The sequence below is a fragment of the Pelophylax lessonae genome (genome assembly GCF_965119305.1).
Source record: "Pelophylax lessonae genome assembly, chromosome: 13".
In the NCBI taxonomy this organism is placed as follows: Eukaryota; Metazoa; Chordata; class Amphibia; order Anura; family Ranidae; genus Pelophylax; species Pelophylax lessonae.
The window spans coordinates 116,487,535-116,514,838 of NC_138780.1; the positions used below are offsets into that span (position 1 = coordinate 116,487,535).

Genomic DNA, 27,304 nt, shown 5'->3' on the forward strand with positions numbered 1-27,304 from the left:
ATCTGACTATGCAGAGACCGCGGTCAGGACAGGAAGAAATGCTGGCAACATCCCGATCGTTTCAGGTTCTGTGTTAAGCCGCCGGGTGGAACGCAGTGCGGGAAGAGTGTACAGTGCCTTGCGAAAGTATTCAGCCCCCTTGAACTTTGCAACCTTTTGCCACATTTCAGGCTGTATCAAAAGTAATACACTTAGAGGCGCTTTTCTGTTTTTTCTACAGTGAAGCATGGTGGTGGCAGAATCATGTTGTGGGGATGTTTTTCAGCAGCAGGAACTGGGACACTAGTCAGAATCGATTAATAAATCTACAAAGATTTCCAACAAACATATTTCATATTATCATTTTGGGGTATTGCTTGTATAATTTTGCGGAAAATAATCAATTTAATCCATTTTGGAATAAGGATGTAACATAAAATGTGGAAAAAGTGAAGCGCTGTGAATACATTCCGGATGCACTGTATATAATTGCTTGCATGTCAATGGGCACCTCACTGAAACACTGCCTCCCCTCCCATGATCTTGAAATATTAAAGCCAATCAACACCTTATTATTTGTTTTTATTTGCCATCAGTAACGTTAAAAGTACATGAAGCGAAGGATCATGCCATCGGATCCAGGAGCGTGGATGTCATCCTTGTAATTAAAGATTTATTTACAAAAAAAGGCTTCAGTACTGCTGCCATTGGTGTGAATCCAGCTTATTTCAAAAATACACTAACTAAATGATATAGCGCTCTCATAAAAGGGTTTAAATAGTATTTAGCCTGAAGGTTAAAACGCTTTGATTTCTCCACAGCACATGGATCCAGCAATCTCCTTTAATATCTGTCTCATAATCCGATGTGACAAAGTTTATGTCTCTAATGTCTAAGAGCTGTAATTTAAGGCAATCAAGTAACACAGGGCAATCTGTCTCTCTGGCATTACTGAATATAGCTTCCGGTTTTCAATAAACCTTACAGTGGTTCTACAGACAGATATAATTATCTTCTCTAACACAAAATTCACTGGAGCCAAAATGTAGAAGAAACCTCAACTACAAGAAATTCAGGTACATGACCATAAGGACATTTTAAAGTGCACTTATACTTCTCACCCACACCAACCTCTGCCCCAGAAGCATTTGCCTCCATTCCATGGTCTCTCAGTAATAACTGCTCTGCATTAGTCACGATCCCCTAGGGCTCGTTCACACGTGTTGATTTTGAAGAACGAAGCAATGCTCATTAATGCTCCTATAGCAATTATGATGTGTTTACAATGTGTTTTGGTTGTGTTTATGAAGTGCTGAGAATGCTTCAAGAATGCTCGACAAATGCCCATGGAAGTGCCAGATCTGTTTATCTTTTGTATGCATCACAATAGTTGGGTCGTATAATTTTGGGTGTTGTTCCACCTCTTCTATGAGTACTGATACACTAATACCAGCCTTCACGACACTTGCTTACACTGTCCCTTCCATGAACTGACAATTGCTCAAGAGGTATTTTGCTGTCATAAAAAGCTTTGCCACTGACAATAATGCTCAGTGCCTCTGCTCCTACCTGGTACTATTACTGGCTGGTTAATGACATGCCTGGCACACAGAAGGGAATAGTGTTACCCAGCTGTTCTGTACAACCAGGAAGTGACTGGAGCTGCTCTGCCCTAGATCTCTATTTACCATTGCATTATGAGATACCAGAGCCTCCACTGTCTCTCTTCCACCCCCCCCCCCCCCATGCCCAGCTAACACTTCATAAATGTTTTAATAAAACACCATTAAGTCTATAAATTCTGTTAACAGTGTTACTAAACCCAGGAGCCTGCATTCACTATATCTAGTCTCCCACAGTACACAGAAAATGGAAATGCAATTATTTTAGTAAATATAAACTGCTAAATACATTTATTCAGCAGTATATAGCAGTCTTCTGATTTCTTTCAATTCCTGGTGAAGCTTGTAGGAGGAGCTTTCATACTGCAGACCCGCTGTCTGGACAGTGCTGGATTGGCTATGTGCTGATCACATGCACTCTCCCAAGAAAAAAAAAACCTCTCTAGCAATACACAACAAACAGAGCATGTGCAGCCTGACTCCAAAGAGAGACTTCTAAGTAGCATTTATCTGATGCAGGGGATGTGCCCATAGAAGTTTGGAGGAATCAACTGCAAAGACATCAGTAGAAAAACATTTTTTTACTGACAAGATGTGCATTGAGGAGGGCTGTGACACGATGGTATATATGCATTAAGGGCAGGGAAAGTCGGGTGGTTTAGGTCGGGAGAAGGGGCAAAAGGAAACAGTAAATATTTATAATAATATACTTAAGGCAGGGGTGGGGAACCTTTTTTTGCCAAGGGCCATTTGGGCATTTATAAAATACGTCGGGGGCCGTACAAAATTATCAACTTAAAAATGTGCCTGTTATATTTGGTCAAACATTTAATTAACTCACCCTCAAAGTGATGGCTGCAACTGCTTCTGTTTGGTGAGGTGTGTGATGTTAGCTGGTATTGATGATGTTGCTACTTGCAACTGGTTTTCCAAGTTTGCGTCGGTCAGTCTGGAGCGCAGTCAACTCTTTGTGGTGGTAAGTTTTGAAAATAACTACTGATGGGTACTGCTGGTTGGTACTGCTGGTGGGTATAGCTGGCTGGTACTGCTGGTGGGTACAGCTGGCTGGCACTGCTGGCTGGTACTGCTGTGGGTACTGCTGACTCAGGCTGGTACTGCTGTGGGTACTGCTGATTTAGGCTGGTACTGTGCTGTAGGGTACTGCTGTGGGTACTGCTGGCTCAGGCTGGTACTGCTGGCTGGTACTGTGCTGTGGGTACTGCTGGCTAGTACTGCTGGCTGGTACTGCTGTGGGTACTGCTGGCTCAGGCAGGTACTGGTGTGGGTACTGCTGGCTCAGGCTGGTATTGCTGTGGGTACTGCTGGCTCAGGCTGGTACTGCTGGCTGGTACTGTGCTGTAGGTACTGCTGGCTGGTACTGCTGTGGGTTCTGCTGGGCTGGCTAGTACTGCTGTGGGCACTGCTGGCTATGGCTGGTACTGCTGTGGGTACTGCTGGCTTTGGCTAGTACTGCTGGCTCTGGCTGGCAATGCTGTGGGTACTTGCTGGCTCTGGCTGGTACTGCTGGCTCTGGCTGGAACTGCTGGCTGGTACTGCTGGGCTTGCTAGTACTGCTGTGGGTACTGCTGGTTCTGCTGTGGGCACTGCTGGCACTGCTGTGGGTACTGCTGGCTTTGGCTAGTACTGCTGACTCTGGCTGGTACTGCTGTGGGTACTGCTGGTTCTGCTGCGGGTACTGCTGGCTCTGGCTGGTACTGCTGTGAGTACTGCTGGCTCTGGCTGGTACTGCTGGCTCTGGCTGGTACTGCTGTGTGTGCTGCTGGCGGAAAATGCTGGCTAGGAGAAGTGTAGCGTGCATCAGCGCTGCGCTGGAGGAAGAGACGATGTCTGTATTGGTCGCATTTGATATCACTCCGCTTGTGACTCACTCAGAACTGAGCCGTAACTATACAGGAAGCATCGGCTCCATTCTGACAGATCAGCTGAGACACAGACTCAGCTGCACGGGGGGCCGGACCAGATGAATTTGCGGGCCGCATACGGCCCTCGGGCTGTAGGTTTCCCACCCCTGACTTAAGGGCTGCATTCAAACCTAAACCTCACTTTTTTGGGGGCGTTTTTTTTTTTTTTTTAAAGCGTTTGTGTACAGCATTTGTGTACAGCATTTCCGCTATGGCAGTTTTTAATTACCCAAAAGAGAAAAATATAATTTGTTGCTATTTTTTTTTTCAGCTTTTTCATCCGCTTTTATGTAGTATTTATTTTTTATTGAAAGGGGTTAAGGATTTAAGGATTAGGGGTTCTTTTATATATGATTTACTTGTTTTTTATTTTGTTAGGTTATGGTGTTAATATTAGTGTTAGGGGTTAATTTTTTATTTATTCATTTTATTACTTAATTTAATTTTCATTTAATTACTGCATTTGAGCAGAAACACTCACTAAAATGCCTAAAAACACTAGAATCGAGCATTTCAATGCATTTTTATGAAAAAAAAAAAAAAACCAAAAAAAACCAAAAAAAAACCAAAAAAAAAAAAAACACTGATCTGCCAGATTCAAGCTAGAAAAAAAGCTCCAGAACTCTTTTGAGTTTCAGGCATTTGGCATCAAGCAACTTGTAGTGGTGATATGAACCTCCTCCTTAGAGAATAATTGATGTTTTTCTCCTGCAGAGTTTTGGAGCTTCAAGCTACAAAATGCTGGAGTGTAAATAGGGCCTAACTTATAGGCCTCATACACACTGGATGTTTATAACAGCTGCTGTTTTTAGCTTCTGCTGTTCTTTAGGTAAACTCCTCAGCACGTTATCCTATGTATCCACGCACACATGGCGTTTTTTGGCAGAGGCGTTTTCTGGCTGGAAAACTCCCCAGAACTAGTGGGTTTGAAGGAGTTTTTCAGCTGTAAAAATGCTAAATAAAACATGGCTATTTGGTGGTTATGATCGTTTTTGAGGCCATAATCTTTTGTGGGAGTATAGCTTTGCTGAGAAATGCAAAAAAAAAAAAAAGCAATAGCTAAAAAAAGCTGTTGCAAAAACGCACTAAAACATGCATTTTTAGGGCAGTGTTCTACAGCTAAAGCTACTGATGTTTTTATAACGTCCAGTTTGCATGAGGACGCAATGATGGCTACAAAAGGCTTCATAAAAGCAAGGGCTGCTCCTATTTACATGAATCACCCCATTTCTGAACTACACAGAGGGAATAACGTACAACTTCAACGGTTGAATGTACATGAAGATAATCGGATTTTTGTAAGATCTTACCGTAAAATCCTTTTCTCTTAGCTCATTGACAGACGTAGTCTTCTTGATTCACAAGAACTGGGTTATGTTGTCTCCGCAGGAGTAGGACTAGGCAGAAAAGAAAAAACGTTCTGGCTCCACCCTAGGGGCAGTCCCAGAGGGTATATCCTCCCTCTCTCTGCTACAAGGCATCAGTTCTGTCACAAAGCAGCAACAGAGAATTTAACCCAACCCAACTCAATGATAGAGGGGCGGGTACTACGTCTGTCAATGAGCTAAGAGAAAAGGATTTTACGGTAAGATCTTACAAAAATCCGATTTTCTCTGTCGCTCATTGACAGACGTAGTCTTCTTGATTCACAAGAACTGGGACATCCAGAAGCAGTGCCACAAATGAGGGGTGGGATTGACAGAAATCAAAATCCAATCTAGAAGGCCCAACCGGTGCCAAACTAGAAGTTTTAAAGGCTCATTATAAACAAAGAATGAGACTCAAATAAAAATTCCAACGGAAAAAAACCCTTGAGGTAGACCACTGGTCTCCTCAAATGGCGGCCTGCAAAACCTTGCGGCCAAACGAGGCATCAGACGATGCCATTACATCAACTTTATAATGTTTTGTAAAGGTATGCACCGACGACCAGGTAGCCGCCTTGCACACCTGGACCACTGACGCCTGATGGCGAAAGGCCCATGATGCACTAAGTGCCCGAGTGGAGTGCGCCTTAACAGGGAACGGGGGCTCCCGACCCTTAATAGAATAAGCCTGTACCACCGTCTGTCTGATCCATTTGGAAATAGTCGCGGCAGATGCAGGCAACCCCTTTTTGGGTCCATCCGGGACCACAAAAAGTGAATCCGTCTTGCGAAAGAGTCTGTCGTTTTCAAGTATACCCTGATCGCCCGGACCACATCCAAGGAGTGCAAAGCAAACTCCCGAGGATGACTGGGCTTAGAACACAGGGAAGGTAATACAATTTCTTCATTCAGATGAAATTCTGAAACCACTTTTGGTAGGAAGGATGGATTCGGACGAAGAACCACCTTATCTCTATGAACCACCAGATATGGGGAACGACAAGATAATGCGGCCAGTTCTGACACCCTGCGTGCAGAAGTGATAGCCACCAAGAAGGCCAACTTCTGGGACAACGTAGGTAGAGGAATCTCCCTAATATCTTCAAAGGGAGGTTTCTGAAGAACCGACAATACTAAGGGGGTGCGGAGCCAGATGTCGCACCCCCTGGATGAAATTCCGCACCAAGGAATGAGTAGCCAAAGGCTTCTGAAAGAAGATAGCTAAGGCTGAGACCTGACCCTTGATAGTACTCAAGGCCAGTTTCTGCTCAACCCCTTGTTGCAGAAAAGCTAATATTCGACTAACCGAATAAGACCGTGGACGGAACCCCAGAGGTTCACACCATGCAATGTAGGACTTCCATGTGCGATGATAAATCTTTCTGGAAGTCGCTTTCCTTGCTTTAACTAGAGTAGGAATAACTGAAGCTGACAAACCCTTGTCCTTCAGCACCTGGGTCTCAATAGCCAGGCCGTTAAAGCCAGCGATCGTAAAGCAGGATGGAAGATCGGTCCCTGAGACAGTAGGTCCTCCCTGAGAGGAAGTCCGCCACCAGTCTGACCAAGTCGGCGTACCACGCTCGGCGAGGCCAGTCCGGAGCTACCAGGATTACTGGAATTCCTTCCTCCTCTATCCTGCGAAGAAGTCTTGGCAGTAACCCGAGAGGAGGGAAGGCATACATTAGCTGGTATTGCCCCCACAGGGCGATCAGTGCGTCTGCGGTCTCTGCTAGAGGATCGCGGGAGCGAGCCACGAATCTCTGTACTTTCCTGTTGAATCGTGATGCCAACAGATCCACATCCGGGGTGCCCCAATGTAGGCACAACTGGTGGAAAACTTCTGGATGGAAGGACCATTCCCCCTGATCCAGAGTCTGACGGCTGAGATAATCTGCCTGCCAATTTTCCACTCCCGGAATGAACACCGCAGAGATCGCTGGAACAAATCGTTCCGCCCAGCGAAGAATGCAAGCCACTTCCTTGGCCGCTCGGACACTCTTGGTGCCCCCCTGGTGATTGACATAAGCCACGGCCGTGGCGTTGTCCGACTGGATTCGAACCGGGCTGCCCTGGAGCTGCTCGGTCCAGTGAATCAGACAAAGTCTGATCGCTCTCAGTTCCAATACATTTATCGGCAACCTGGATTCTTCCGGGGACCAAAGTCCCTGGACAGATAACTGACCGAGAATTCCTCCCCATCCAGATAGGCTGGCATCCGTGGTCACTATCGTCCAATATATTGGCAGAAATTACTTTCCCTGGCTGAGCATCGGAGACCGAAGCCACCAGACCAGAGACTCTCTGGTCTGTTTGCTCAATCGGATCCGATTGTCCAGGGATTCCGGATTCCGATTCCATCTGAGAAGAATCTCTTGCTGAAGAATTCGGGTATGGGACTGGGCAAATGGGACTGCTTCGAAGGAAGCCACCATCAACCCCAGAACCCTCATGCAAGTTCGAAGAGAAGACCAGCTGTTGGATAGTAACAACTGGACTGCTGATTGAATCTTCCGGAGTTTCCCTACCGGAAGGAAAACTCTTGTCCTGACTGTGTCTAGAATTAGACCCAGATATTCGAGCCTCTGGGTGGGAACCAGAAATGACTTTTGCTGGTTCACCAGCCACCCGAATTCCTGTAAAGAAATTATAGTAATTTCTATGTTTTGTAGCAGGGTCTGAGGAGACTCTGCATGAAGCAGGAGATTGTCTAGGTAACCTAGAATCGATATGCCTCTTTGGCGCAGTAGTGCCAACATTGGGGCCAACACCTTCGTGAAGACCCGAGGAGCCGTGGCGAGACAGAAAGGTAACGCCACAAACTGATAGTGGTTCTCTTCTACGGAAAAGCATAGAAACCGCTGATGTCCTGCGAAAATGGGAATGTGAAGATAGGCGTCCTTGATGTCTATGGACGCTAGGACATCCCCTGGATGCAGGAAGGCTGCTACTGTGCGAATGGATTCCATCTTGAATTTTCTTATGTTGAGAAAGGAATTGAGTGCCCTTAGGTCCAGAATTGGACGCACTTTGCCCTCTTTCCTGGGTATTGTAAATAGGTTTGAATAAAACCCCTGAAAACGTTCTGTCCAAGGAACGTGGACTACCACTCCTTGTTGTAGTAAATCCGTGACTGCTCTCCGCAGATCTTCTAGACGATCCGGGGATAGTCGGATATTGGAAGGGAAGAATCGCGCCAGTGGGAGAGATCGAAACTCGATCTTGTACCCTGACCTTATGACTTCGCAAACCCACTTGTCCGGGATTCTGGAAAGCCATGGATCCGGGAACCGGCGAAGACGTCCCCCCACCCCAGTTATGGGTGGGGGCGCACCTTCAGGCTTTGGACGATTTATCTTCAGGTCTGGAGGGGGCGGGCTTTTGCTTGCCCGACCAACGTCCCCTGAAGCCTCCTGCAGGAGCTTTGGAGGACTTAATTTTTTCACCCGCGGGACGAAAAAACTTTTTGTGAGCAGAGAAAGAAGGCCCTCGTCTTGGACGAGGTCGTTTACCTTTAACATTTTGCGGTAAAAAGGTGCTCTTTCCTCCCGTGAGATCCTTAATGATCTCATCTAAGTTGGCTCCAAATAGACGCTCTCCTAAAAAGGGGATATTAGCCGATGCTTTTTTGGAACCTTGGTCGGCTAACCAACCTTTTAGCCACAGTGTACGCCTGAGAACCACTGCTGAAACTGATGCTCGCGCCAATAATGGAGTGGCGTCTAACGCCGCATCACACACAAACTGTAACCCCTGTATCATTTGTTCCAACAAATCTGATACCGCCTGAGGGACTTCTTCTAAGTCCCGACGCAACCACTTGGTCCATTCAGTTACAGTCTGCGAAACCAGTCCAATAGCAATTATTGGTCTGAAAGCTGATCCAATCAAGGAAAACATGGTGCGAGACATAGCTTCTATCTTGCGATCCACTGGATCTTTAAAAGACGGGGCGTCTTCTAAAGGAATAACCGTGGCTTTATTCAATCTAGCAATTGGTGAATCCACCACAGGTCCATTTCTTAATGAGGGTTTCCTCAAACGGATAACGCCTGTTAATGCGTTTAGAAATAGCAGAAGTGCGTTTTGGCAGACTCCATTCTTCTTTGATTGGATTGCCAAAACATTTGGGCAATGGAAAAACCTTCGCTACTTTGATGCGTTTTTTAGTCCCAAAGGGGATTTCAGTTTCAGCTATTTCCGACGGAATACCCTGTAATCTTAAGGTTTCTTGAACAGATACAATGAGTGCGTTTACCAACGCTTCCTCTCGGGCTATGGCTGATGCCGAAACATCCTCCTCACTGTCTGAAAAGACAGTACCCGAGACACCAATCCCAGATGAAGTACCTGCAACTGCAGAAATAGGCTCAGATTCTAAATCCGAAGTTTCAGATAATAAGGGGTTAGGCGGGGGTCGCTTTCTTGCGCCCTGTCCCTGACAAGCCACTTCCACCCGGGACACAAAAGTTTCCATAATAGCTGACAATGATTCAACCGTCAGTGGGGTGCTGGAGGATCCTGCAGACACCTCGAGGGGATCCGGGGGAGATACATGAGTGACAGGGTCCATGTTAATTCAGGACACCTCTGCCAGAAAAAACAAAAACTTTTTTTTTTTTTTTTTTTAAATAAAAAATACCTCTTTTTTTTTTTATGTGTATCCCCCTAGCGCAATAGCGCCCCTCAGAGTACCTGCTTCTCGATCCCCACAGAGAGAGAGAGGGACCCTCAAGGCTCACCACCCGATGCAGAGAGGTTTCCAACCAACTGCAGTCAGCGTCTGTCTTTTACAGACTGGAAAGAGCTGTGTTAGTTTTCCCGGGTAGAAGGACGTGGCTCCGCCCCCTGTGTACGCCTTCCGGCGTTCCCAGCTCTCCACGAGGTAGCTGGGCTCATCAAACATGGCCGCCCCCATACAGGAGACAATAGACTCCAAAAACATGGCGGCCGGCGTGACCCGAGGACATTCATGCACCCGGTCTACGGCAAAATGGCGGCCTACTGCCGAAATCGTTTTTCCCAGCACATCCACCTGCATCTCTGCTAAATGGCGGTTTATCGATCTGCAGGAGGTACACTACACTTAAGGTAGGATTATACTCCTATGTCTGCTGTAATACTACAGTCTGCTGGGTAGAGTGTTAGCTCTCAAACCAAGTCCACTTCCCACCAAACACATGCTGTATTTACAAGGGGGACTTTTAGTGTCAGACAGATACTGACCATGTATGGAGGGGCCCATAATTCATACTGCCTCATAACGAGGAAAAAAGGGAACGTTTACTCACCATACCGAACCGACAGGCACCCTCTCTTCACAATACCCTCTCCACCGGGGTGGGGGGTTGTGGACCACTCCGGACGCCTCGACTCTCTGGTTCCTGGCGTCCAAGCGAGACTTTTAACTCGCAAGGTCAGTCCCTCCAATGGGACTCCGTCGAGGCCGACCCAGCGCGGAGCTCTGGTCTGCACGCGCTCGTAGGCAGAAACCGGGGTGACCACTGGATCTCAACATCCAGCCCGTCGCCCGGCCCCGCATACTTACTTGAATGTGTCGCGGCCGACCAAGCGCAATGCAATGGTCTGCGCGCGCTCGTAGGCCGGCTGGGGTGACCACTGGTGTCGCCCAGTCCGGCGTATTTGCTTGAAGATCTCACAGGAAAAAACACTGGAGAAAAAACTACCTAAAAAATATTTTTTCTAAAAAAAAAAATCTTGCCAGGACCAGAGATCCCAGCAAGGAACTTAGGTCCTTACTCCGGACTAGACAGAAAAAAACTGATGCCTTGTAGCAGAGAGAGGGAGGATATACCCTCTGGGACTGCCCCTAGGGTGGAGCCAGAACGTTTTTTCTTTTCTGCCTAGTCCTACTCCTGCGGAGACAACATAACCCAGTTCTTGTGAATCAAGAAGACTACGTCTGTCAATGAGCGACAGAGAAACGTTTATTTATTGGACAATGCAATTGGTGGGGGGGGGGGGGGGGGGGGGGGAAGGACCAGGAGTACAATGTGTGCTCTAAAATTAGTTTCTGGCAATGATCACAATACCGCTAATTGGTCTATTCATGCAAGGCTGGAAATATCTCCCCCAGCTAATCTCAGGGTGCTTAATGTAAGTGGCACCCATCAGGCTTGTGGTGAAGTCCTGATCCAGGGAGGGTCTGTGTTGGACCAAAATATCTTCCACTTCTTAACCAGTTTCTTCCCGGCCTATAGCAAAATGACAGCCGAGCAGGATCTTCGTCAATCCGGGTGGATGTCATATGACGTCCTCCCGCATCCTGTAATTAGCTCTGGCCAATCACAACTAATCATAACAAAAACTGAATAAATCGATTTCTTTCAGTAAAATACTTGCTTATAGCAAGGAAATTCACTGCTATAAGCAATCAACGTGTAAAATAAAAAAACAAAAAATATCTTGATCACTTCCTCAGAGTAGTACAATATTACTATGGTAACATATTGCTCTGGTCACAGTGTGTTAAAAAAACCAAAAACGAATAAAATATGCAAAAGAAAAAAAAAAAAATTCTGCACGGTCACCAGTGTCCCTTATCACCAACATACCAGTTAGTTATATAACAACATTGTACTGCATTGGTGACAGTATGTCAAAATAAATAAATAAAACAATTGTACATTTTTTATTTTAACATTTTTCCAAAAAATGATTACAAAAATTACAACTTCAAAAAGCTCTCCATGCCTCTTACTAAATATCTTGGGCTGTTTACTTTCCACAAAGGGGTCATTTGGGGGTTATCTGTACTGTCCTGACATTTTTGGGCATCAAGAAATGAGAAAGTCCATCAGTACATGAGGATTGATCAAATTTTCAGATACATATACCATAGTTTGTGGACTCTAACTTACCTACAGACTGATTTGAGTTATTTTCACCAATGTAGCAGAATTTAGTTTGGCCTAAATTTATGTAGAGCAATGTTTTATTTGCAAAACTATATAAGAGAAACTACAGAAAAGCGTGTTTTTTTTTTTTTTTTAATTTTCAGTCTTTTTTGTTTATTTAGTAAAAAATGAAAAACCCAGTGGTGACTAAATACCACCAAAAGAAAGCTCTAGCTGTGATCCTTATTCCAACTCAGTGATTCTGTTTTTTTATTTTAATTTTTTCTGACATGGTGTTAAATCTTTCACTTTGATGTTACGATCATGATTTGCACTAATAGACACAGGGTGACTTACACATAAGAGGAGCCGGGGAAGCTGGACAAGGAGATTCTCAACCTCTCTAAAGTAATCTGGGTTCCACGAGAAAGTGACTCCTGTCATATACACCATCCCAGACCATCAGGAGGTCGTCGATGTAGCGACCATACCAAATAATCTGTCTAGCAAAACAATGGCTTTGGAAGAACAAAAAGCTTTCCTCCCACCAGACCATGTAAAGGTTCCCCATTGATGATGAAAATCTTGCACCCTTCGATGCCCCAAAACGCTGGACATAGTATACACCATCAAAAACACCATCAAAAAAAAAAAGTTATAAGTTAATAAGAACTCAACACTCAATAGAATAAACTCCTGTAATTCTAGAGAATAAGAGCTGTAACGCCGTAGGGGATACTGAATTGCCTGAAGTCCAGCACTGTGGGGGATCGTAGAATAGAGCGCCCTAACATCCAAATTGGCCCATACATAGGTTGACACCCATGTAACCGATGTAATATGGGATAAATGGATTTTTGTAAAATCTTACCGTAAAATCCTTTTCTCTTAAGCTCATTGACAGACGTAGTCCTCGTTGATTAATAACAACTCGGGTTATACTGCCCTCTACAAGAGTAGGACTAGACAGGAAAGAAAACGTTCTGGCCACACCCTAGGGGAAGTCCCAGAGGGTATATCCTCTCACTTCCTGCTACAGCAAATCAGTTATGTCACAAAGCAGTGTTTAGAGAATTTAACCCAACCCAACTCAAAAACAGAGGGGCGGGTACTACGTCTGTCAATGAGCTTAAGAGAAAATGGATTTTTGTAAGATCTTACCGTAAAATCCTTTTCTCTTAAGCTCATTGACAGACGTAGTCTTCTTGATTCTCAAGAGCTGGGTTATGTTGTCTCCGCAGGAGTAGGACTAGGCAGAAAGACAAAACGTTCTGGCTCCACCTTAGGGGCAGTCCCTGAGGGTATATCCTCCCTCTCTCTGCTACAGGGAATCAGTTCTGTTTTAAAGCAGTACAGAGAATTTAACCCAACCCAACTCAATGATAGAGGGGCGGGTACTACGTCTGTCAATGAGCTTAAGAGAAAAGGATTTTACGGTAAGATCTTACAAAAATCAATTTTTCTCTATCGCTCATTGACAGACGTAGTCTTCTTGATTCTCAAGAGCTGGGACATCCAGAAGCAGTGCCACAAATGAGGGGTGGGATTGACAAAATCAAATCCAATCTAGAAGGCCCAACCGGTGCCAAACTAGAAGTTTTAAAGGCTCATTATAAACAAAGAATGAGACTAAAGAAAAATTTTCCAACGGAAAAAACCCTCGAGGTAGACCACTGGTCTCCTCAAATTGCGGCCTGCAAAACCTTGCGGCCAAACGAGGCATCAGACGATGCCATTACATCAACTTTATAATGTTTAGTAAAGGTATGCACCGACGACCAGGTAGCCGCCTTGCACACCTGGACCACTGACGCCTGATGGCGAAAGGCCCATGACGCACTAAGTGCCCGAGTGGAGTGCGCCTTAACAGGGAACGGGGGCTCCCGACCCTTAATAGAATAAGCCTGTACTACCGTCTGTCTGATCCATCTGGAAATGGTCGCGGCAGATGCAGGCAACCCCTTTTTGGGTCCATCTGGGATCACAAAAAGTGAATCCGTCTTGCGAAACGAGTCTGTCGTTTTCAAGTATACCCTGATCGCCCGGACCACATCCAAGGAGTGTAAAGCAAACTCCCGAGGATGACTGGGCTTAGGACACAGGGAAGGTAATACAATTTCTTCATTCAGATGAAATTCTGAAACCACTTTTGGTAGGAAGGATGGATTCGGACGAAGAACCACCTTATCTCTATGAACCACCAGATATGGTGAACGACAAGATAATGCGGCCAGTTCTGACACCCTGCGTGCAGAAGTAATAGCCACCAAGAAGGCCACCTTCTGGGACAACGTGGGTAGAGGAATCTCCCTAATATCTTCAAAGGGAGGTTTCTGAAGAACCGACAACACTAAATTAAGATCCCAGGGGGGTAACGGCGCGTGCACTGGCGGAGCCAGATGTCGCACCCCCTGGATGAAGTTCCGCACCAAGGAATGAGTAGCCAAAGGCCTCTGAAAGAAGATGGCTAATGCTGAGACCTGACCCTTGATAGTACTCAAGGCCAGTTTCTGCTCAACCCCTTGTTGCAGAAAAGCCAATATTCGACTAATCGAATAAGACCGAGGACGGAACCCCAAAGGTTCACACCATGCAATGTAGGACTTCCATGTGCGATGATAAATCTTTCTGGAAGTCGCTTTCCTTGCTTCAACTAGAGTAGGAATAACTGAAGCTGACAAACCTTTGTCCTTCAGCACCTGGGTCTCAATAGCCAGGCCGTAAAAGCCAGCGATCGTAAAGCAGGATGGAAGATCGGTCCCTGAGACAGTAGATCCTCCCTGAGAGGAAGTCTCCACGGGACGTCCGCCACCAGTCTGACCATGTCGGCGTACCAAGCTCGACGAGGCCAGTCCGGCGCTACCAGGATTACTGGGATTCCTTCCTCCTCTATCCTGCGAAGAAGTCTTGGCAGTAACGCGAGAGGAGGGAAGGCATATATTAGCTGGTATTGCCCCCACGGGGCGATCAGTGCGTCTGCGGTTTCTGCTAGAGGATCGCGGGAGCGAGCCACGAATCTCTGAACTTTCCTGTTGAATCGTGATGCCAACAGATCCACATCCGGGGTGCCCCACCGTAGGCACAACTGGTGGAAAACGTCTGGATGGAGGGACCATTCCCCCTGATCCAGGGTCTGACGGCTGAGATAATCTGCCTGCCAATTCTCCACCCCCGGAATGAACACCGCAGAGATTGCTGGAACAAATCGTTCCGCCCAGCGAAGAATGCAAGCCACTTCTTTGGCCGCTCGGACACTCTTGGTGCCCCCCTGGTGATTGACATAAGCCACGGCCGTGGCATTGTCCGACTGGATCCGAACCGGGCTGTCCTGGAGCTGCTCGGTCCAGTGAATCAGACAAAGTCTCATCGCTCTCAGTTCCAATACATTTATCGGTAACCTGGATTCTTCCAGGGACCAAAGTCCCTGGACAGATAACTGACCGAGATTTCCTCCCCATCCGGATAGACTGGCATCCGTGGTCACTATCGTCCAATATATTGGCAGAAATTACTTTCCCTGGCTGAGCATCGGAGACCGAAGCCACCAGACCAGAGACTCTCTGGTCTGTTCGCTCAATCGGATCTGATTGTCCAGGGATTCCGGATTCCGATTCCATCTGAGAAGAATCTCTTGCTGAAGAATTCGGGTATGGGACTGGGCAAATGGGACTGCTTCGAACGAAGCCACCATCAACCCCAGAACCCTCATGCAAGTCCGAAGGGAAGACCAGCTGTTGGACAGTAACAACTGGACTGCTGATGGAATCTTTCGGAGTTTCCCTACCGGAAGAAAAACTCTTGTCCTGACTGTGTCTAGAATTAGACCCAGATATTCGAGCCTCTGGGTGGGAACCAGAAATGACTTTTGCTGGTTCACCAGCCACCCGAATTCCTGTAAAGAAATCATAGTAATTTCTATGTTTTGTAGCAAGGTCTGAGGAGACTCTGCATGAAGCAGAAGATCGTCTAGGTAACCAAGGATCGATATACCTCTTTTGCGCAGAAGTGCCAACATTGGGGCCAACACCTTTGTGAAGACCCGCGGAGCCGTGGCGAGACCGAAAGGTAACGCCACAAACTGATAGTGGTTCTCCTCTACGGAAAAGCGTAGAAACCGCTGATGTCCTGCGAAAATGGGAATGTGAAGATAGGCGTCCTTGATGTCTATGGACGCTAGGACATCCCCTGGATGCAGGAAGGCTGCTACTGTGCGAATGGACTCCATTCTGAATCTTCTTATGTTGACGAAAGAATTGAGTGCTCTTAAGTCCAGAATTGGACGCACTTTGCCCTCTTTCCTGGGTATTGTAAACAGGTTTGAATAAAACCCTTGAAACCGTTCTGTCCAAGGAACGTGGACTACCACTCCTTGTTGTAGTAAATCTGTGACTGCTCTCCGCAGATCTTCTAAACGATCTGAGGATAGTCGGATATTGGAAGGGAAGAATCGCGCTGGTGGGAGAGATCGAAACTCGATCTTGTACCCTGACCTTATGACTTCGCAAACCCATTTGTCCGGGATTCTGGAAAGCCATGGATCCGGGAACCGGCGAAGACGTCCCCCCACCCCAGTTATGGGTGGGGGCGCACCTTCAGGCTTTGGATGGTTTATCTTCAGGTCTGGAGGGGGCGGGCTTTTGCTTGCCCGACCAACGACCCCTGACGCCTCCTGCAGGAGCTTTGGAGGACTTAGTTTTTTCACCCGCGGGACGAAAAAAACCTCTTGTGAGCAGAAAAAGAAGGCCCTCGTCTTTGACGAGTTCCTCTACCTTTAAAATTTTGCGGTAAGAAGGTGCTCTTTCCACCCGTGAGATCTTTAATGATCTCATCTAAGTTGGCTCCAAATAGACGCTCTCCTGAAAAGGGGATATTAGCCAATGCTTTTTTGGAACCTTGGTCGGCTAACCAACCTTTTAGCCACAGTGTACGCCTGAGAACCACTGCTGAGACTGATGCTCGCGCCAATAATGGAGTGGCGTCTAACGCCGCATCACACACAAACTGTAACCCCTGTATCATTTGTTCCAACAAACCTGATACCGCCTGAGGGACCTCTTCTAAGTCCCGGCGTAACCACTTGGTCCATTCAGTTACAGCCTGCGAAACCAGACCAATAGCTATTATAGGTCTGAAAGCTGATCCAATCAAGGAAAACATGGTGCGAGACATAGCTTCTATCTTGCGATCCACTGGATCTTTAAAAGACGGAGCGTCTTCTAAAGGAATAACCGTGGCTTTATCCAATCTAGCAATTGGTGAATCCACCACAGGTGGTTCTGTCCATTTCTTAATAAGGGTTTCCTCAAACGGATAACGCCTGTCAATGCGTTTAGAAATAGTAAAAGTGCGTTTTGGCAGACGCCATTCTTCTTCGATTGGATTGCCAAAACATTTGGGCAATGGAAAAACCTTCGCCACTTTGATGCGTTTTTTAGTCCCAAAAGGGATTTCAGTTTCAGCTATTTCCGATGGAATACCCTGTAACCTTAAGGTCTCTTGAACAGATACAATGAGTGCGTTTACCAACGCTTCCTCTCGGGCTATGGCGGATGCCGAAACATCCTCCTCACTGTCTGAAGAGACAGGACCCGAGACACCAATTCCAGATGAAGTACCTGCAACTGCAGAAATAGGCTCAGAGTCTGAATCCGAGGTTTCAGATAATAAAGGGTTAGGCGGGGGTCGCTTTCTTGCGCCCTGTCCCTGACAAGCCACTTCCACCCGGGACACAAAAGTTTCCATAATAGCTGACAATGATTCAATTGTCAATGGGGTGCTGGAGGATCCCGCAGACCCCTCGAGGGGATCCGGAGGAGATACATGAGTGGCAGGGTCCATGTTAATACAGGACACCTTTGCCAGCAAAACAAAAAAAAACTTTTTTTTTTTTTTTGTGTGTCTCCCCCTAGCGCAATAGCGCCCCTCAGAGTACCTGCTTCTCGATCCCACAGAGAGAGAGAGGGACCCCCAAGGCTCACCAACCGATGCAGTGCAGTTTCCAACCAACTGCAGTCAGCGTCTGTCTTACACAGACTGGAAGGAGCTGTTTGCTTTTTCCCGGGTAGAAGGCGTGGCTCCGCCCCCTGTGTACGCCTTCCGGCGTTCCCAGCTCTCCACGAGGTAGCTGGGCTCACAAAACATGGCCGCCCCCATAGAAGAGACATAAGACTCCAAAAACATGGCGGCCGGCGTGACCTGAGGACATACATGCATTCGGTCTACGGCAAAATGGCGGCGGACCGCCGAAATCGTTTTCCCAGCACATCCACCTGCATCTTTGCTAAGAGGCGATATATGGATCTACAGAAGATACACTACACATAAGGTAGGATTATACCTCCTATGTCTGCTGTAATGTTACAGTCTGCTGGGTAGAGTGTTAGCTCTTAAACCAAGTCCACTTCCCACAAACACATGCTGTATTACAAGGGGGACTTGTAAGTATCAGATATATACTGACCATATATGGAGGGGCCCATAATACATACTGCCTCATAACGAGGAAAAAAGGGAACGTTTACTCACCATACCGAACCGACAGGCACCCTCTCTTCACAATACCCTCTCCACCGGGGTGGGGGTTTGTGGACCACTCCGGACGCCTCGACTCTCTGGTACCTGGCGTCCAAGCGAGACTTTTAACTCGCAAAGTCAGTCCCTTCACTGGGACTCCGTCGCGGCCGACCCAGCGCAGAGCTCTGGTCTGCACGCGCTCGTAGGCAGAAACCGGGGTGACCACTGGATCTCAACATCCAGCCCGTCGCCCGGCCCCGCATACTTACTTGAATATGTCGCGGCCGACCAAGCGCAATGCCATGGTCTGCGCGCGCTCGTAGGCCGGCTGGGGTGACCACAAGTGTCGCCCAGTCCGGCATTTTTTGCTTGAAGATCTCACAGGAAAAAACACTGGAGAAAACTACCTAAAAAATGTCTTTTTCTTAAAGAAAAAAAGTCTTGCCAGGACCAAAAGATCCCAGCAAGGAACTTAGGTCCTTACTCCTGACTAGGGTTGAGCGGACACCTAGATGTCCGTGTTCGACGGGTTCGGCCGAACTTTAAAAAAAAGTCCGGGTCCGTGTCCCGGACTTTTACCGAACTTTTCCCGGACACCGAACCCCATTGAAGTCAATGGGGACCCGAACTTTAAGGCACTAAAATGGCTCTAAAACACCAAAGGAAAGGGCTAGAGTGCTGCAAATGGCAGCAAAACGTAATTAAGAGCATGGCAAGTGCTCTGCAAACAAATGTGGATAGGGAAATAACTTAAAACAACAAAAAAAAACAGAAAAATAAAACAATGTTCTTCTTCATCTCTGAAGGACGAGGCCCATATGGAGTAGGAGGGAGGTTGAGGTGGTGGTGGATGTGGCGGTGACATAGGCGTGCGCACAGGGTGTGCTGGGTGTGCCTGGGCACACCCTAATCACCTAGGGCACATAGCATTGCCAGTGAGGAGATGGGAAAGATCTCCCTGGGACCTGCTCTGCTCTATTTCTCCTTGCCTACAGGTACATGGCCCCGATACATTACTCTCCCTGCTGGCAAACACATGCATGTGTATTTCAACTTTGGGGTGCACACCTTAATGCAATAGGCTGCGCACACCTATGGGCGGTGTAGGTGGAAGCGGCGGTGGAGGAGGACCAGGGCCGGATTAACAGCATCATGGGCTTGGTGCTGAGGATTTTGAAGGGCCTTAGGGCCGTGCCTTGCCATGCACCCAGAGGAGGAAGGGTGCAGCCATGCATGCCTAATTCAACATGGGATGCTGTCTCTGAAGCCCATAAACACATCCATGCATCGCCAACTGTCCCTCCTTGTCCGGCCTTCACGCTGTGTGGGGAGGTTCTGAGGGTGCTGCCTGGGGAAGCGAGCATAGAAGCCAGACTTCTGTGTTTACAAGTGACAGAAGAGCGGTAACAGTGAATATGGCCAACCCGGGGCCTATATAAAAGGTAGGGGCCTGGAGCTGCAGCTCCAATAGACCCTACATTAATCTGGCCCTGAGGAGGAGGACGAGGTAGCCAACACTGCTTCTTTTCACAAATTTTAAATGAGGGTACACCCCAAAAGAGTGAGAAAGAGCAAAAATGGAACAATGGGTGGGTAAGGTCGGTATCCATTGCTATTCTGCATAAGGTACGGAAAAGTCCCGTGGGATCCATGCCTGGTTCATTTTAATGAACGTGAGCTTGTCCACATTGTCTCTGGACAGGCGGCTGCGCTTGTCTGTTATAACGCCCCCAGCCGTGCTAAATACCCGTTCAGATAATACACTGGCTGCAGGGCACGCCAGCACTTCCAAGGCGTAAAGGGCAAGCTCAGGCCATGTGCCCAATTTGGAGACCCAGAAGTTGAAGGGGGCAGACCCGTCATTCACTACATGTAGGCGTGTGCACACATACTGCTCCACCATGTTGGTAAAATGCTGCCTCCTGCTAAGACGTTCCATCTGAGCTGCTGGTGCTGCTGTTTGTTGTGGCGTGCTGACAAAGCTTTTCCACATTTCGGCCATGCTAACCCTGCCTTCTGAGGTGCTGGCGGTGCCCTGGTTGCGTTGGCGACCTCCTCCTCCTCCTCCTCTGCCTTGTGCTTCCACTGTGGCCCCGCTGTCAGATGGGAATGCCAGCAGCATGGCGTCTACCAGCGTGCGCTTGTACTCGCGCATCTTGCGATCGCGCTCCAGTGAGTGAATTAAGGACGGTACGTTGTCCTTGTAACGGGGATCCAGCAGCGTGGCCACCCAGTAATCAGCACAAGTTAGAATGTGGGCAACTCGGCGGTCGTTGTGGAGACACTGCAGCATGTAATCGCTCATGTGTGCCAGGCTGCCCAGAGGCAACGAAAGGCTGTCCTCTGTGGGAGGTGTATGGTCCGTGTCCTCTGTATCCCCCCAGCCACGCACCAGTGATGGCCATGAGCTGGCCTGGGTGCCACCCTGCTGTGAACATGGTTCCATCTCCTCCTCCAGCTCCTCCTCCTCCTCATCCTCCTCATCCTCCAGAACTGTGCCCCTGCTGGACAATTGCGTCCCTGGCGTTTGCGTGTGCAGGAACCCACCCTCGGAGCCCCTTGCGAATGACTGCCCTGAAAGCCTTGGAAATGTTACCTCTTCATCCTCCTCCTCCTCCTCATCCTGTGCCACATCCTCTTCCATCATCGCCCGAATTGTTTTTTCAAGGAGGCATAGAAGTGGGATAGTTAAGCTGAGAACGGCGTCATTGCCACTGGCCATGTTGGTGGAGTACTCAAAACAGCGCAACAAGGCACACAGGTCTCGCATGGAGGCCCAGTTATTGGTGGTGAAGTGGTGCTGTTCCGCAGAGCGACTCACGCGTGCGTGCTGCAGCTGAAACTCCACTATGGCCTGCTGCTGCTCGCACAGTCTTTCCAGCATGTGCAAGGTGGAGTTCCACCTTGTGGGCACGTCACATATGAGGCGGTGAGCGGGAAGGCCGAAGTTACGCTGCAGCGCTGCCAGGCGAGCAGCAGCAGGGTGAGAACGCCGAAAGTGCGCACAAACGGCCCGCACTTTCTGCAGCAGCTCTGACATATCGGGGTAGTTTTTAAGGAACCTCTGCACCACCAAATTCAGCACATGCGCCAGGCAAGGGATGTGCGTCAAACCGGCTAGGCCCAGAGCTGCTATGAGATTTCGCCCGTTATCGCACACCACCAGGCCGGGCTTGAGGCTCGCTGGCAGCAACCACTCATTTGTCTGCTGTTCCATGCTCCTCCACAACTCCTGCGCGGTGTGTGGTTTGTCCCCCAAACAGGCAAGTTGTAAAACTGCCTGCTGTCGTTTACCCCTGGCCGTGCTGAAGTTGGTGGTGAAGGTGTTACGCTGTCCGGATGAGGAGGCGGTAGAGGATGAGGAAGCGGAGTAGGAGGAGTTAGGAACAGGAGGCAAACTGAAGCGCCCTGCAATCCTCGGTGGTGGAAGGACATGCGCCAAATTGCTATCCGCCTCAGGCCCATCCGCCACTGCATTTACCCAGTGTGCCGTTAGGGAGATATAACGCCCCTGACCGTGCTTACTGGTCCACGTATCCGTAGTTAGGTGGACCTTGGCACAGATGGCGTTGCGCAGTGCACACCTGATTTTTTCCCCCACTTGGTTGTGCAGGGAAGGGATGGCTTGCCTGGAAAAGTAGTGGCGGCTGGGCACGACGTACTGTGGGACAGCCACCGACATAAGGTTTTTAAAACTGTGCGTCTCCACCAGACGGAATGACAGCATTTCAAAAGCCAATAATTTTGAAATGCTGGCATTCAGGGCCAGGGATCGCGGGTGGGTAGGGGGGTACTTCCTCTTCCTCTCAAGTGTTTGGGAGATGGAAAGCTGAACGCTTCCACGGGACATTGTGGAGATGGTTGTTGGTGACCCAGGTGGTGGTGTTGCTGACAGATCGTCTGTTTGCGGGGTGGCAGGTGCCGGTATCACTACAGATGTGGCTGGAGCGGCCGAGACTGCAGCAGAAGAGGAAGCAGGATGAGCCAGAGACGTTTCTTGGTTTTGAAGGTGTGTACTCCACTGCAGCTCGTGCTTTGCACTTAGATGCCTGATCATGCAGGTTGTGCTCAGGTTGAGAAGGTTCATGCCTCGCTTCAAGCTCTGATTGCACAGGGTGCAAACCACTCGTGTCCTGTCATCAGCACATTTTCTAAAGAACTTCCACGCTAGAGAACTCCTTTGAGCTGACTTTGGTGCGCTCGTTCCCTTGCTGCGTTGGGCAGTAGCGGGCGTAGTGTCTAGGGCACGGCCGCTCCGCTTCTGCACCCTGCTCCCTCTTCTGCTGTGCTGGTGGCTCTGTGCGACCACCGCCTCTTCCTCCAAACTACTCAGTTCACCTGCATGACGTTCATTCCATGTGGGGTCGAGGACCTCATCGTCCTCCACATCATCTTCCACCCAGTCTTCACCCCTGCCCTCCTTGTCGGTCTCCACAATGCTGAACGCCGCAGCAGTTGGCACCTGCGTTTCGTCATCATCGGAGACGTGCTGCGATGATCCTTGCATGTACTCATCTTGAGGAATAAGTGGTTGGGCATCGCTGCACTCAATCTCTTCCACTTCTGGGGCAGGGCTAGGTGGATGGCCCTGGGAAACCCTGCTGACAGAGTCCTCAAAAAGAATAAGAGACTGCTGTATGGCTTGGGGCTCAGACTGCTGGCCTGATTTGCAAGGGGGTGAGGTGAAAGACGGTTGGACATTGGCTGCAGGTGCCAACTCTGACCTTTCTGCAGTAGACTGGGTGGGAGACAATGTGAAGGAACTGGAGGCACTGTCAGCAGCAAACCAATCTACTATCGCCTCAACTTGTTCTGGCCTCATCACTTCTAGGGGCGTTTGATGCCCTACCAAATACTGATGCAGGTTCTGTCGCCTACTCACACTTGAGGAAGGTGTTTCACTTGTGCGTGTAGCTGGCACAGATCGACCATGTCCTCTCCTTGCAACAGGAGCTCTACCAGCAGCACCACGACCCAGGCCACGGCCCTTATTTGACGGTCTCCTCATATTTCTGTAATTTAAGATCTTGCCCTAGAAAGGTTTTTATTGAATAGCGGAATAGAAAATATGATCCAAAAAAAGTGTATGTATATCACACGTACACAACCACACTAGGCCCCAATTACTATTGTTTGTACCCCTAAAAGGCTAGGAGTAGGGGGAGTATGGAACAGGCAGCACCCTCAAACCTTCAGAAGTATGAGATGAACCCCAACAACTTGGAAAGGTGGATCTCTCTCACACGTACCAACACAGACTATCCCCCAATTTAACTGATCCCCAGAGGTTTTTGATTAAATAGCGGAATAGAAAATATGATCCCAAAAAAGTGTATGTATATCACACGTACACAACCACACTAGGCCCCAATTACTATTGTTTGTACCCCTAAAAGGCTAGGAGTAGGGGGAGTATGGAACAGGCAGCACCCTCAAACCTTCAGAAGTATGAGATGAACCCCAACAACTTGGAAAGGTGGATCTCTCTCACACGTACCAACACAGACTATCCCCCAATTTAACTGATCCCCAAAGGTTTTTGATTAAATAGCGGAATAGAAAATATGATCCCAAAAAAGTGTATGTATATCACACGTACACAACCACACTAGGCCCCAATTACTATTGTTTGTACCCCTAAAAGGCTAGGAGTAGGGGGAGTATGGAACAGGCAGCACCCTCAAACCTTCAGAAGTATGAGATGAACCCCAACAACTTGGAAAGGTGGATCTCTCTCACACGTACCAACACAGACTATCCCCCAATTTAACTGATCCCCAAAGGTTTTTGATTAAATAGCGGAATAGAAAATATGATCCCAAAAAAGTGTATGTATATCACACGTACACAACCACACTAGGCCCCAATTACTATTGTTTGTACCCCTAAAAGGCTAGGAGTAGGGGGGAGTATGGAACAGGCAGCACCCTCAAACCTTCAGAAGTATGAGATGAACCCCAACAACTTGGAAAGGTGGATCTCTCTCACACGTACCAACACAGACTATCCCCCAATTTAACTGATCCCCAGAGGTTTTTGATTAAATAGCGGAATAGAAAATATGATCCCAAAAAAGTGTATGTATATCACACGTACACAACCACACTAGGCCCCAATTACTATTGTTTGTACCCCTAAAAGGCTAGGAGTAGGGGGAGTATGGAACAGGCAGCACCCTCAAACCTTCAGAAGTATGAGATGAACCCCAACAACTTGGAAAGGTGGATCTCTCTCACACGTACCAACACAGACTATCCCCCAATTTAACTGATCCCCAAAGGTTTTTGATTAAATAGCGGAATAGAAAATATGATCCCAAAAAAGTGTATGTATATCACACGTACACAACCACACTAGGCCCCAATTACTATTGTTTGTACCCCTAAAAGGCTAGGAGTAGGGGGAGTATGGAACAGGCAGCACCCTCAAACCTTCAGAAGTATGAGATGAACCCCAACAACTTGGAAAGGTGGATCTCTCTCACACGTACCAACACAGACTATCCCCCAATTTAACTGATCCCCAGAGGTTTTTGATTAAATAGCGGAATAGAAAATATGATCCCAAAAAAGTGTATGTATATCACACGTACACAACCACACTAGGCCCCAATTACTATTGTTTGTACCCCTAAAAGGCTAGGAGTAGGGGGAGTATGGAACAGGCAGCACCCTCAAACCTTCAGAAGTATGAGATGAACCCCAACAACTTGGAAAGGTGGATCTCTCTCACACGTACCAACACAGACTATCCCCCAATTTAACTGATCCCCAGAGGTTTTTGATTAAATAGCGGAATAGAAAATATGATCCCAAAAAAGTGTATGTATATCACACGTACACAACCACACTAGGCCCCAATTACTATTGTTTGTACCCCTAAAAGGCTAGGAGTAGGGGGGAGTATGGAACAGGCAGCACCCTCAAACCTTCAGAAGTATGAGATGAACCCCAACAACTTGGAAAGGTGGATCTCTCTCACACGTACCAACACAGACTATCCCCCAATTTAACTGATCCCCAAAGGTTTTTGATTAAATAGCGGAATAGAAAATATGATCCCAAAAAAGTGTATGTATATCACACGTACACAACCACACTAGGCCCCAATTACTATTGTTTGTACCCCTAAAAGGCTAGATGAGGAGTAGGGGGAGTATGGAACAGGCAGCACCCTCAAACCTTCAGTATGAGATTGTGTTCACTGTACCCCACAAAGATTGAGTTCACTGCACCCCACAATGATTGTGTTCACTGCACCCCACAAAGATTGTGTTCACTGCACCTCACAAAGATTGTGTTCACTGTACCCCCCAAAGATTTTGTTCACTGCACCCCACAAAGATTCTGTTCACTGTACCCCACAAAGATTGTGTTCACTGCACCCCAAAAAGATTGTGTTCACTGCACCCCAAAAAGGATGTTGTTCACTGCACCCCAAAAAGGATGTTGTTCACTTCACCCCAAAAAGATTGTGTTCACTGCACCCCACAAAGATTGTGTTCACTGCACCCCAAAAAGATTGTGTTCACTGCACCCCAAAAATGATTTTGTTCACTGCACCCCAAAAAGGATTTTGTTCACTGCACCCCAAAAAGGATGTTGTTCACTCCACCCCAAAAGATTGTGTTCACTGCACCCCAAAAAGATTGTGTTCACTGCACCCCACAAAGGATTTTGTTCACTGCACCCCAAAAAGATTGTGTTCACTGCACCCCAAAAAGGATGTTGTTCACTGCACCCCAAAAAGGATTTTGTTCACTGCACCCCAAAAAGATTGTGTTCACTGCACCCCACAAAGGATTTTGTTCACTGCACCCCACAAAGATTGTGTTCACTGCACACCAAAAAGGATTGTGTTCACTGCACCCCAAAAAGATTTTGTTCACTGCACCCCAAAAAGATTGTGTTCACTGCAGCCCAAAAAGATTGTGTTCACTGCAGCCCAAAAAGATTGTGTTCACTGCAGCCCAAAAAGATTGTGTTCACTGCAGCCCAAAAAGATTGTGTTCACTGCAGCCCAAAAAGATTGTGTTCACTGCAGCTCACACACAGAAAAATGGATGTGGATCACTGACACCTGCCTATCTCCAATCCCACACCACACAGCAATATCGATTGTAGTTTGTAGAACACAGTTTCCCTAAAATTCAGCAGACTCTGTCCCTAACAGGATTGAGAAGAGATCGTAGATCAGGATTGAGTGCAGATTCACCCCACCCCCCACACAGCAATATCGATTGTAGTTTGTAGAACACAGTTTCCCTAAAATTCAGCAGACTCTGTCCCTAACAGGATTGAGAAGAGATCGTAGATCAGGATTGAGTGCAGATTCACCCCACCCCCCACACAGCAATATCGATTGTAGTTTGTAGAACACAGTTTCCCTAAAATTCAGCAGACTCTGTCCCTAACAGGATTGAGAAGAGATCGTAGATCAGGATTGAGTGCAGATTCACCCCACCCCCCACACAGCAATATCGATTGTAGTTTGTAGAAGACACTGACCCTATATAATTCAGCAGACTCTATCCCTAAAATGCCTACAACTCGCCCTGCCTAAACACTCCGACCTGTCCCTCAATTCTATCCGGACCCAAATGTTTTTTTCCTGCCTATCTTTCCCTAATCAGCAGCCAGCACGTTGATGTGTGCTCTCTGTCCCTGAATCTAAGCAGCATAATGACGCCGCTGCGGCTGCCTCGAACTTATAAAGACTTGGTCACATGCTTCAGACGGCCAATCACAGCTACTGAGACATTTGCAGGCATGGCTGGGATGGCTTAAGGCACACCAGTTAAACGATTGTTGATTGGCTGTTGAAAGCCCGCCATGAAAAGAGCGCCAAAGCATGCAAAACCCGGAAATAAAACGACCGAACACGGATTTTTACCCGAACATACAGTAAAGTGTCCGTGTCCGTGTTCGGGTACAAAAAATCCAATTATTCGGTACGAACACGAATAATACAGTCCGTGTTCGCTCAACACTACTCCTGACTAGACAGAAAAAAACTGATTCCCTGTAGCAGAGAGAGGGAGGATATAC

The 27,304-nt window shown here is 47.7% G+C and overlaps 1 protein-coding gene across 9 annotated transcripts in view; it reads right to left on the reverse strand.

The window, feature by feature from the left end:
- Nucleotides 1–27,304, reverse strand: part of RALGAPA1 (Ral GTPase activating protein catalytic subunit alpha 1) — a 508,613-nt gene that overhangs the window by 179,792 nt on the left and 301,517 nt on the right. The window lies entirely within an intron of this gene.